Below are 13,829 nucleotides of genomic sequence, written 5' to 3'. Positions count from 1 at the left end.
CAACTCCTTGAAATATTTTGTTCAGAGATTGGAGTTAACCATACGCACTCATTGTTTCAAACAGAGGTTTGTTGGTTGTCTCAAGGAAAAGTATTGAGCTGAGTATGTGAACTCAGAAATGAGATTTACATTTTTCTTATCAAAAAGCAAACTCATTTGGCAACTGTTTTTGAAGATGACATTTGGGTAACAAAATTGGCATATTTAAATGATATTTTGGCATTCTTACTGAATTAAATTTGAAACTACAGGGGAAAAACAATGATATATTCCAATATCTTGAACATATCCTGTGATTCAAAAAGACATTATTGTTGTGGCAAGCAAGACACAATCACCCTGGCTTCTACATGTTCCCGACACTGTTACAATACCCTGAAGAGAACATTCTTAGTGAAGACTGCTTCAAAGAAACAGAATTAGAGATATTGGTGCATCTCACTTCTTTGTCTCAAATCTGTAATCACTACTTTCCAGAAAAGAAATTTAAATTGTTAAAGGAAGATATTTGGATGAAAGATCCATTTGCTTTTCAAACCCCAGAATCAATCGTTGCATTAAACTTGGTGCCTGAAGAAGAGAATGAACTGTTGCAGCTCAGTTCATCATTCACACCGAGGAATTATTATAAAATATTAAGTTTATCAGCATTTTGGATGAAGCTTAAAGGTGAACTTCCATTGCTAAGTAGAAAGGGTATATTGCTATTACTGCCATTTACAACTACCCATTTGTGTGAACTTAGGATTTTCAATCTTGACACAATGAAAAACAAAGAAATAGGCTCAGTAGTGCCCCTGACACCTCATCTTCCTGTGACCCTGACTGGGATGAACTCATGGACAGGCAACCTCATCTTCCTGTGACCCTGACTGGGATGAACTCATGGACAGGCAACACACCCATCACGTTAAAAAATGGTCTTTACAGAACTTTGGTTTTGTACATTTTTTTGGCATTTTTATATATGGAACTCAAATATTAATAAAAATTATACTTGGAGTGTACTAGGTTTCTTTTCATGAATAGTAACAGTAAGTACTGTTTCATGAAACCTGTGTCAGTATATAGAATAATACTGTAAAATACAGGGTCCAGCAGAAGAAATGCCTGCTTGAGTGTGGTTGGTAGGGTAATAATATGGGTGTAATAATTTGTAGTTTTAATTTGAACATTTCACCTAAAATGTCATATGGTGTACTTAAGTGTGATATTGTTATGTTACAGAATTACATGCTTGTGATTTAGTAATTAAAAGGGGTGTTATTTGTGCCAAACCCTATATATATATAGTCAGTTTTGAAAATTAGTGCTCTTGACAATTTTGTTCTCAGGTCTGGTTCACCTGCCCACTGTTGCTGCCTTGGTCCTCCCTTTGAGTCAGAGCCTCATGCAGGTTCTGTTATTCACCACACATGTGCCTGTGTGATCGCTCCTTTCTGTGCTAATTCCAGATAGTGAATCTTGATGCCTGTTACAGTTTAACACCATCGTCCTTGTGACTGGGTTTCTGTGAGCAGGGGCACATGTTGTCATTCTAGCTAGTGAGGTGTGTAGGGCTGTCTATCAGCATATTTCTGGGAAGGTTTCCCTTGCTCTCAGAAAGAGACACAAGAGAAAAGATAGTGATGATTGTGGCATAGTTTATGAATCTCCCCAGATCCCTTCTTAAAAACACAGCAGCTAGGATAGCAAAACTGAAACCTGTGGACAGTGTCTACAACAAAACCAGGTGACAACTTACCACCTACAGTTACAAAACTAATGTAAGTCTCAGGTCATTGTGTAAAAGGAAGAAGAGAAGCAACAAGCATGTGAAAGATCTGAGAACTGCAAAATAATCAACAGGAACTCATGCAAAATTTTGGTGAGCCGTACTGAGAAAAGCAACTGAAACTAAAAGGAGTTTGCACACTTCACTGTAGGGGAAGTTTTAGGGGTTTGTAGTAAAGTATGGGAACAGTTTGGGCCCTGAGGAATAGAATCTAAATTGAACAAGACAGAGACAAGATAGACCAAGTCTTAACTTTGTGTCTTTGAGGACAAGCCAGAATCCAGAAAACAGCCAGGCCCTCCACCCTGATGCTGGGGACCTCACTGGAGCAGTCTGTAGATTTTATGTCATGACCCCTCAGTTCTGAGACAAGTCTGAACCAAGCAAATGGGGGCAGTGAGTCCAGTGTGCCCCACCCCTCCCATTTACCCCCCAAGGCCGAAGAGCCAGAGAGTGCTGCCTGATGGCTTTCAGAAGAGAAGGAGCCTGCAGTGCAGCCAAAGCTGTCTTGCCTATACGCCATCTGGGCCAGCATTAAGTCAGCAACACTAGGTTCATGCAAAAGTGACAGTGAGGCACATGGGTCCTGGCCTGGAAATGCTGAAATTGAGGATTTTTGACATGAGAGATGGAAGGTAAATGATGGCAGAAGGTCCCACAGCCAGGAGTCAAGACCAAGACCAGTCGTGGACCTGTCACTCCCTAAGCAAACTGGCTTGCGTTTGTTAGAAGGCTATCCTTTTTTATATAAGGATGTTCTGCAAATGGTCCTGCATGTTATTAGGTATAATGATTATTGTTAACACCAGACACTCCATCCTGGGCGTAGGTCTACTAACACGTGCAAATGCTTACAGTTCTTGCCATTATGGTTGGTGGCAAAGGGGTGATGCAGAGATGGGCACAGCCCAAACACCAGATCCCAGAGTTAGGAGACAGGTTTCTAGCCCCATGTGCCCTTCCTTGGCTGTCCCCACTCCATTCACTGTGGGCCCAGGGAACCAGAAGACCTTATGGAGTGTTAAAACGACCATGTTGAATTTCTCCATTTTACAGGTGAGAAAACTGACTCACCAGCCAGGATTAGAAATCCTGGTCTTGAATACTTCCCATGTTTTTTCCTCTATGTTACAGTAGTGCCATTTCAATATTAAACTCAATGCAATATAATTAAGAAAAAAATCTATGGTTAAAAGTATATTCCAAAAAGTAGAGGAAAATGGATTTTGGCTTATCCATTTTGTTAGGATAATTGAAGCAATAGCTTTTTTCAGCTGCATCTATCAATTGGCTCGATGTACATTTTATTCTCAAGGCACACATCCAAGCATAGCCCTTGGGGTGCCTGGCTTTTGTCTAATAGAGGACAGGGAGTAGAGACAATAGCTCTTTGTAAGTCAACTACAGCACTAATTAACTTGAAAAGGCATAATTTCCACATCCTAGGAGGCCATGGCACCTCTGACCTTCCACTGGCCTCTCTCACCTGCCACCTATTGCCATTCTTCCTGTTCCTTCCTGTCTCTTGCCTTCTAACCTAGACATGGACTGGGTGGGCAGGTAGAGATGGCATGGGACAGTTGATGAAGAGCAGAGAACCTCCAAAGTCCCAAATACTCCCAGCATCAATTTGAGATGCCTAGAAGCTGGTAATGACAAGCTGTGTTAGATGCTGAGGGGCCAATCAAAGGGGACCAAACCATGGTCTTTGCCCCCTACCAGAGGGAAACTCTTTGAGGAAAACAAACTTGGAGATGACAACCAACTAAAATGTAAAGAGAAATTTCAAATGAAATGCTAAAGTACAGGTGAGAAAAAGTTTCTATGGGCCCTCATAAGAGAGGACTTGAATGATGAAAAAGATTTTATAGAAGAAGTCCTATTTAACAACTGGGCCAAGAAGGGGTGTAGGTGGAAGGGCATTTCCAGCCAAAGAGAACAACATGGGCAAAGGTGGAATGTGCTGTGGGAATGACGTGGAGTTCTCAAAAGGAGATGGTGGGGAACTGATGGGGAAAGGCTTTGACTGCTAGGAGTCAAGGGTGCGTGCTCTTCAGGTCACTGGTAACTAGCAAGAACACTTAAATAGGGGCCAGGGATGAGAAGACTACTGCAAAGATTTAGAAGTTTGCCTGGAAACAAGAAGAGAAAGGAGATGTGAGTTTGAGGGAGAAAAGTCTACAGGAAAGTAATTCTTTTTGTTTTTAAGTATAAGGAAAATCTGAGTATGTTTATAAAGAGAAGGACTCAATGGAAAGGAGCATCCATGTCCATTGCTGCCTCTCTCATTCTTCCTTCTTCAAAGAGCAGGAGGACATCAGGGGAGACCATCCTTAATGTATATCCCCTTCACTTCAACGGTTTGACTTCTTGTTATATCCTTCCCTTCTGTGTCTAAAAAACTAGTGTCCCTACTGTCATCAGAGATGAACTTCACGGCCTACGTTCTCCATACCATTCCCTTCTGTCCCTGGGATCTGATTTGACCAAATTATCTCCTCGTTTAAATATTCTCCTTTCCACTGATTCTCTCTCTTTATAAATGTGCTCATGTATGTAGAGAAGAAGACAGGGAGCCTTGTTACCACTGGGTGAGGGTGGAAGTGCAGGTTACCCACATGGTTTCCACTGATACCAGCCTAGTGAGCCCACTTAGCCTTTGCTGATAGGAATAAAAATGGGGCCATAGTTTTTTCTGTGGTATCAAACTGGAGTAGAGTGGTTGTTGTCTAAAAGTTTTCTGTCTTTCCCTGAGCAGGCAGCTCAATTGGTTGGAGCATCATCCCAATATGCCAAGGTTGTGGGTTCAATCCTGGTCCAGGCACATATAAGAAGCAACCAATTAATGCATAAATAAGTGGAAAAACAAGTCAATCTCTCTCAAATCAATCAATAAAAATTTTAAAAATAAAAGCTTTCTGTCTTGCTAGGTTGCTCTTTTCTGAAAGATTTTTTTTTTGTGGCTTTGGTTTTTCTAGATTGCCTGGTTCTCCAGCACCCAGTCTGGTATGTATGAGGTGGAAAAAAACCAGGGAACTCACTGCTATGTCACCCCTTGGATTCCAAGGCCTAAAGACAGTTTTCTTTCCACCTTCAGCCTTCTTATATCTGTTTTACACACAGTGTCCCGGGGGATTAGTTGTGCTTAATGGGAGGAATAAGGGAAAGTACTCTACTTCCCATAAGTGGAAGTACCCATAATCTCACTTGAGTTTTATGGCCAGGAGTTTAGAAAAAGATGAGCTGGCAAGAACAGATATGTTTTTTCAGTCACTTGCAATGACTAGAGTGCAAATACCAGGAAGACAGAGGTTGAATTTAATCACGACTGTAATTTTTGTCAAGTGAGTATGGCAAAGCAAAGAGGGACAGGAGAGTTGAATGATCATAATGATTGACCATGGACTTCATGTTGGGGAAGGAAGAGGGAAAGGACACCGATGAGTGAAGGACAGCAAACATGACAACATCAATGGGTTGGAGGTACTAACAATATTGAAAGGTTGTTGGAGTCTATACACTAGAGAAAGGAAGCTGGAAAGATAGTGGTCACAGGGCGGGATGCATGAAGTTGAGTTTCAGGTCATAAGAAGCTCTGAAGCATGACTACAGGAGCATGTAACTGCGGTAGGGTGGAGGACAAGATCACTGGGGGAGAGGATTAAGAGAACTGAGACACCAGGGTGTTAGAAGAACCATTTATGTCTATACAGAAATTACCAAGAATTAAGGCAGAGGTAGTTTTAAAGAGCACTGGTGATCCAGGAACTAAAATCAAGGAGAAATAAAAGAAAATGATGTAGGGGCCAGTAGACTCTAACAATGAGGGAAAGTGAGAGTGATGAAATCTGATGACAATGTTGACAGCCTTTTCCCTATCCCGCTCTGGCTCCCAGTTCCTGTTCGCTTTCTTGTTACTTTTGGAAAATGAGAGTCTTATAATTCAATAGGCCATTTGCTAAGTGATTCATCGTCAGTTTTTCTAGGTTTTCATGGCAGGACCTTCAGCTTTATCCCTTACAGGGATTTTATCATATCACCATTGCCAATGAACACCAAAACAATTGTTCTCACTAGGTAAGTCTTCCGGCTTGCCTAGGCCATAGCCCAGGGGTTTCTGTACCCCCTGGTTTGTCATGACCCTCTGGGTCTGAGAGGGAAAACTGGGTCACCAAGGGAGGTTGAAGAGAGGATCAACTAGAGGATATTTCTCTAACATGTTTCCTTCTGGGACACATAGCTCTGTCTCCAGGCTAACAATCTCAGTATTGATTCCCCACTGCACAGGATTCACTCCGTAATCAGCGGAGGATGATGGCAGATACAAAGGAATAACTGGTACCACTGTTTCCATCTGGGAACAAAATCAGAAGCTGAAGAAGGCAATGGCTGGGAAAGAGGTAGGTGGAATGAATAGTTACATTTCACTCCATCCTAAAGTTACATTTATCTAGGGCCTGCTATGTGTCTATGTGTCTGGCTCTACACTGAGTGCTCGTTTGTTTGTTAGCACCATGATACTGCAGGATGGTGTTATTTTTCTACCTTTACAGATGGGAAAATGCTCAGAAAATGAAATAACTGAATAATTGTCACATTTACCAAATGGCAGAGATAGGATTCAGACCACAGTCTACCTGATACAAAAGTTTATGTTGCATGGCAAGAAAGCACCTGGAAATTACAACATAATAAAGCCCAGGGAATACGGCATGGTACATGTCGAATCACATCACAACAATCTTCTACACCATGGAGTTTCTCTAGTTTTCTCCTCATGTTGCAGTTTTATTGAAGAAAATATTGCTTAGTATATAAGTGAAAAAGCAATTGGGTTTATTGCTATGTTTAGTTTTATCATTAAAATAAAAATAAATAGCTGAATATCTGACATATACAACTATACTTATTCATAAGTCCAGTTTTTTCCTAGACATTCTTTTCTGCATGGAAAAAAATAAAGTACAGTTATAAATAACTTGATAAATAAATAAATAAACAAACTTATAGTCATGTTTTATGTCCATACCCCCCAGGTATGCAAGTATCTCCCACACACAGATGTACATTATAAAGATGTACAGAGAAATTGGCATAAATAAGTAAACACATAAAAGTTAGTGGGAAGGTAAAAGATAAGGTATGGGTCTTTAAGGAGTGAGAAAAGCAGTGGAAGAGTAGGTGGAGAGTAGTTAGAAAAGGGAGGGAAGGTTTGAAGATCCCAGATGTGTAGCAGAACAAAGGACACTATAGCCAATACACAGTGCCAGGTCTTCCAATGGATAGCTTTATGATCATTCTCAGTATAATAAAGAGAGAGCCTACCAGTCTCTCTCTCCCTCTCTCCTGAGAGGGGAATGGAGAGTAAGCAGGAGTCCCAGGCTGGGTTGCCAAAGCCAATTTTGTTCCTTTACTTCTGAGTTTTCAATTTCAGCCAACAGGAGAACATATGTATATTCTTCAACCAATTTGGCAGATTCTGCACCCTTCCTGTTAAGCACATAAATACAGCTTTTTTTCCTGGGATTTCGTCTAATATACATTGGGATTCTGTGATGCACTCAAAAGAATCAGAGGCAGCATGCTTAGTCTTCAAATGTTGCTCTCTAAGCTTGAGAAATTAAGTACACACAGGAAGCTTGAAGAACATAGACACTGAAGCCATGCTACCTGGGATGGAATCCTGGCTCTAACACAATTAACCTGTTCGTGAGCAAGATACCCTCTTTGTGGCCCAGTTTTCTCCTCTATAAAATGGGAATGTGTATATAATGCACCCGGAAGAATGCATGCTATATAGTAAGTACTATACATGTCTGAGAAAGAAAGGGAGAGAAAGAAAGAGAGGAAGGAAGGAAGGAAGGAAGGAAGGAAGGAAGGAAGGAAGGAAGGAAGGAAGGAAGGAAGGAAAAAGAGTTACAAATGAGTAATTTCAATTAAATGAGGGACTATAGAGCAGAGTGAGGTGGAATTAACCAAATAAGTCTTCATAGAAGATGTATATACAAAACAAACTGTAAAATGAACATTCAGGACCATCAATATGAATGTGGCCTATGAAAAGACCTTGCTCAGGGGTTGTTTGTATAGAGTCCCCTAAGCCTCCCTCCCACTCTCTTTGAATTCGAACTCCGTAAATTCCCTTATTTAGAGGAACTTATACTTTAACTTAGTCTAATGTAATTGTTCTGGCTACTCCCCCCCTTCCAAAGCCTATTCCAAGACTAACACCTTTTCTTCTTATGTTTTCCTTTTGATTGCAAAGTGAAGAAAAATAAGAAGAAGGCAGAAAATGGTGATAAAAGTGAAACTTCCAGGACATTATGAGGAAAACCAAATAATAAGCTGACCATGATGATGGGCAAGGCTGTGAAATCTTGGGCAAGAGAGCAAGCAATGTGGAGATGCTCACAGAGACACCTGGAAAAATAACCCCAGAGTCAAGTTTTTTGGTGAAAGCACAATCTTTCTGTCTTCATAAACCACACAGGGGAGGATGCGTAAAGCTTTGGCAGAACTCTGACATGGTGTGCCGTCGGAAGACACACCACAGTGAAGCCTACCATGTGAGGAGGAATGTGGGGAAAGTTTCAGCCAGAGCAGAGCTGGGAGTCCACACTCAGGAGTGGCCCTGAATGTGCAGTGAGTGCAAAAATAGCTGTAGCTCTGCCTCATGCCTCACTGTGCCCCACACCCAGCCATATCATTGCCTCGACTGTGAGAAAACTTTACGTGTACCCTTCAGAGGGTGCATCACAGAATCCAAATTGAAACAAAACTGAAAAATGTAGTCAGTGGTAAAAGCTTGAGACACAGCTCAGCAGCCCCATCACTGGGTGGCCAGACTAAGGGAAAACCCCCTGTCTTTGTGGTGAGTGTGGGAAAAGTTTCAGATAAAGCTCAAGCCTCATTGTACCCCAGAGAATCTAGCTGTAGAGAGACCCTACAGAGCAATGGATGTGAGACGGTTTCCTGCCTCAGCAGAAATTTTGTGATACACAGGAGAGAAGCCTTACAAGTCCTGTATGTGGGAAAGTTCAGGTCATGGTACCAGCTTAATTTTACATTATAGAACCTACCTGGGTAAGAATATTTAGCAGTGTCATGCACAGAAGAGATTTGGTGGCAGCTTTCACCTTTTAAGATACCAGACAACCCACAGTTCAGGAACGGCTTGACAGAGAAAAGTTCTGTAACATTATAGTTCCTTGGTCATAAGCAACTACATGAGGCAAAGAAGAGAATCCACTACTCCAAAGGTGATTTGTCGCGTGAATAAAATACCACAGGGACAAAACTATCTATTTTTCCCTACACTCCCAGGATTAACTGCATGGTATTGAAGAGACAGCCCAGGTATTCTCATATGAGACTGTGTCTTCTCTATTTCCATTTCCTATCTTCACTCAGCCAATGAAAAGAATACTGAGCAGAGATCAGGGATGTTGAGACCAAGACAAGATTTCTTTGGTATGGAGGGACACAATCCTTGGAATTTGTAATAGGGTTCTCTTGGTCATGAACTCTGATTTTTAGGGTGAATTGTGAAAATTTTTTTCTTCTCCACCCATCCATTTTTGGCTTAATTTGCTGCATTTGGTTAAAGCATGTTGGATCCTTCAGGTAAATATTATTCAGGTTAACAACCACTCAAAAGCTTTTAAGAAATACAAATATTTTGTACTTGCTTTGGCAGCACAAATACTAAAATTGAAATGATACAGACATTATCAGCATGACCCCTGCTCAAGGCTGACACACAGATTCATGAAGCATTCCATGTTTTTAAAAAACAACTCACTGACACAGACAACAGTATACTTATTACCAGAGGGAAAGGAGGGTAGGAGTAGGTAAAAGAAGTTATGGGGGGATAAATGGTAATGGAAGGAGACTTTACTAAGGATTAGTAAACACACAATACAGTATACAGATGATGTATTATAGAATTGTACACCTGAAATTTATGTACTTTTATTAACAAATGTCACCCCGCTAAATTCAATAAAAAGGTAAAAAAAAAAAAGAAATACAAATATGTTGTGCAATACTATTAAAAGATTAGTATGTATAGAGTGTATAGCCACAAAGCAAAAATAGATAAACTCTAATTTTCTCCTGTTTTTCTTTACTCTCTGGGCTGCTAAGGTACATTTTTAAAAGATTTTATTTATTTATGTTAGAGAGACAGGGGAGGGGAGGGGAGAGAGAAAAACATTCACTGGTTGCCTCTCACATACTCCCAACAGAGGAACCAGGCCCACAACCCAGACATGTGCCCCGACCTGAGCCGCATCAGCCAGGGCTGTAAAGTTTTGGCTGCTTTCTCACTCACAATGCGGTATCCATAAACTGGCCTTTCCTCCAGTCTCCAGCTGCCATCTGAGGAGCATCCAAAGAGCAAACCATCTCATGCCAGGGACCTCAGTGTTTTCTTACTTTAGGTATTATTGGGCTTCCATCCCAGCCCGCCCTTGCTGTGATCCCTCTCAGTCTTTTCTTTCAGGATTTCAGCAGGTCCACAGACACTCTAACATTGTTCGTAAAACTCCATGTAAATGAACACTTTTCTGGGGAGAGATTGGCAGATTTCAACAGATTCTAAGAGGGTTACTTGACCCCCAAATGCTAATAAGCATTGCTTCAGGAACTCTTTAATGTTCAAATGAGTTTTTCTTTTTAAAGAGAGTGCAGTTTATTCTTTCTGCCTTTTAACAAGTAGGAAAACTCAATTTAAAAAATAACTTTCATATTCCAACTGATCGTCTTAGAGAGTCACACAGTTCCACTGGCTATCTTGAAAACGTGTTGTATTTCAAGTATGCCTTCTCCAGATCTTCTCTGGGGACACTAACATTCTGTTAGCAGCTTCCATGGGCTGTGAGGGGAGGCACAACTGGGGGTGAAGTGTAAGGCCAAGAAAGGAAATGTCTATACTCACGTTTAGGAGGGTGAGGTGACTCTGGCTGAAGATGTAAGGCTGCATACAGCCTACAGCCACCAGGTCATATATGGGCCATTTGTGCCCCCCCATACCCCATTCCCCTACTGGAGGGCTAGCTGCTGTCTCTACTCACTAAAACAAACACTTGAGATCAGACACCCAAAGAAAAGGATCACACAGTATATTTCTAGGGGAAAGAAGAGGGTAGAATGGAGAACAGAAATAGCAGTGTCATTTCACTATCAGTCATCAGCTACCCCCATGACATACCTGTTTTAGGCTCTGAAGAGAGGGAAAAGAGGCAAAAAACACTGTCAGTTAGCTTTCAACCTCAGGGAAGAACACCATACATGTATTCACATCTCACAGGGCAAAAGAGATTCACAAGAGACAATATACGTACAATAAGTGCTATGCTATAACACAAATTATGGAGATGTGTGGAAACAATTCAGGGTAATGGAAGAATACTATCTTATAAGAGGTACTTTAGGAACTTCTGGCCAAGATGGAGGCATAGGTAGAGAAACCATACCTCCATGCACAACCAAGATTGAAACAACAACAACTTAGAGGCAGAATAACATCCAGAACTGACAAAGAATTTATCTGAATGGAAGTTGGACAGCCAAGAAGTTGAAGTAGACCCGTTCATCCAGACCGGTAGGAGGGGCAGAGACGAGCAGCCAGGTGCGGGTCACTGCGCAAACAGCAGAGAGAGTTGGGCGCATAAGGCATCTGGGGTGTGCAAGATCGCAGCAGGTGGACCCTGAGTGTGCAAGTGGCAGCTGGCAGACCCAGTGAGTCAGCGATTGTGGAGCAAGGCAGAGCATGCAACCTAGGATACCAGAGAAGGGACTGAGGTCCCACGGAGAACAGAGCAACCACCATTGTTCCCTCTTGACCCTGCCCCCTCATACAATGTCACAATCTAGCGACTGGGGTGCCCAGCCCTGGTGAACACCTAAGGCTCCATCCCTCACCATAACAGGAGCGACTAGACCAAAAAAAGAGAGAGAGAGAGAGAGAGAGAGAGGTGGCTCAAACAGAGGAACAAATCAATGCCCCAGAACTCATCCTTTCAAGCGACCAAGAGATAGCCAACCTATCAGATGCACAATTCAAAACACTGGTGATCAGGAAGCTCACAGAACTGGTTGATTATCTGGTCGCAAATTAGATGAACAAATGCAGGTTACGATAAAAGAAATGAAGGAAAATGCACAGGGACCCAATAGTGATGGTAAGGAAACTGGGACTCAAAAAAAATAGAGTGGACCAGAAGGAAGGAAAAAACAACCAAACAGGAAAGAATGGAGAAATAAGAATTCAAAAAAAATGAAGAGAAGCTTAGGAACCTCCAGGACATCTTTCAGTGTTCCAAAATCTGAATTATAGGGGTACCAGAAGGGGAAGAGGTAGAGCAACAGATTGAAAATGTATTTGAACAAATAATAAAGAAGAACTTACCCATTCTGGCAAAGGAAATAGACTTCCAGGAAATCCAGGAAGCTCAGAGTCCCAAAGAAGTTGGACCCAAGAAGAAACACACCAAGGCACATCGTAATTACATTAGCCAAGGTAAAAATGAAGGAGAGAATCCTAGAAGCAGCAAGAGATAAGGGGACAGTCACCTACAAAGGAGTTCCCATCAGACTGTCAGCTGATTTCTCAAAAGAGACCTTGCAGGCAACAAAGGGCTGGGAAGAAGTATTCCAAGTCATGAAAGACAAGGGCCTATATCCCAGATTGCTCTATCCAGCAAAGCTTTCATTAGAATGGAAGGGCAGATAAAGTGCTTCTCAGATAAGGTCAAGTTAAAGGAGTTCATCATCACCAAGCCCTTATTTTATGAAATGTTAAAGGGACTTATCTAAGAAAAGAAGATAAAAAAAAACATGTATAGTAAAAGGACAGCAAACTCACAATTATTAACAACCACACCTAAAGCAAAACCAAAAGAAACTAAGTAAACAACTAGAACAGGAACAGAACCACAGAAATGGAGATCACATGGAGGGTTAGCAACAGGGGAGTGGGAGGAGGAGAGAGGGGGGAAAAGGTACAGAGAATAAGTAGCATAGATTGTAGGTTGAAAATAGATAGGGGGAGGGTAAGAATAGTATGAGAAATGTAGAAGCTAAAGAACTTATGACACACGGACATGAACTAAAGGGGGGGAAGAGGGGGGAGAGGGTGTACAGGGTGGAGGGGAGTGAAGGGGGGAAATGGGACAACTGTAATAGCATAATCAATAAAATATATTTAAAAAGAGGTACTTTATTAACATTTCATTATCAGCCCCCATTTATGCCCTGATCCTTTTGCAGAGCCTTCTGCATCGGTGTTGATGGAGACATTGGTCAGACGAGGTGGCTTGCAACAAACTCTGCAACTTGTGAAAGCAGAACTGAAGCAAAAACTGGAAAGTTAAATTGGTGGAGTAGGGTGGAGATGGGCAGGGGTAGAATAGAGCCTCCTGTGACTTCAGAGTGGCTCTCTCCCTTTGGTCATATCTCTCTCCATGGAAGAGAGTCTGGCACCTCCAATTACATTTCTCAAGTACACACACAGAAACAAAACCCACTGTGTGGGAGGTCGCTCTGCGTGGCGTGTGCCCAACTCCCACTGGGAGATGCACAGGACCCACACCCACAGATAGGTTTTCCCATGGGGAATCAGGCCTGCAATGTACCTAGGCCACAATGAGTCTTGCTTTTTGCTAAAACTCCCTCACCCTGAATTGAGGACATTTACTACAAAGTAACTTCTTAAAATCCATGCTAAACTTTCCAAGGATGAATGTAACCTGTCCAACTACTTTTGCCTTTTCATTTGCAAATATCCCTCTTCTGTGATGTGATTAGCAGCATTGGCTCCTTTGTTTTCTGTAATAGGTAACCACCTAAAGCGAGCCTGTGCATAGTTAATGAGGACTTTCTTGTAATGTGTCCAGTAATACAATAAAAGCTCATTGGAGTGAGGGCCAAGGATTTTGCTCCCCTTGAGAGAAAAGCCATGCCGTCCCTTTTTCTCCACCAGATACAGTAATCCATGTGAATGTCTAATTTCATCCATAATGATGCAGACCCCATGAGCCGGGGCCCGCAT

At 41.8% G+C, this 13,829-nt stretch overlaps 1 non-coding gene across 1 annotated transcript; it reads left to right on the top strand.

Annotated features, from left to right (window-relative positions):
* The first annotated feature begins 9,454 nt into the window (after positions 1-9,454).
* Positions 9,455-9,561, top strand: LOC114513877. Its single transcript, XR_003685884.1, has one exon. It is a non-coding gene; the product is annotated as a U6 spliceosomal RNA (small nuclear RNA).
* The last annotated feature ends 4,268 nt before the right edge of the window (positions 9,562-13,829 follow it).

Source organism: Phyllostomus discolor, chromosome 3, assembly GCF_004126475.2.
Source record: "Phyllostomus discolor isolate MPI-MPIP mPhyDis1 chromosome 3, mPhyDis1.pri.v3, whole genome shotgun sequence".
NCBI lineage: Eukaryota > Metazoa > Chordata > Mammalia > Chiroptera > Phyllostomidae > Phyllostomus > Phyllostomus discolor.
This window is presented reverse-complemented; position numbering and strand designations above follow the sequence as displayed.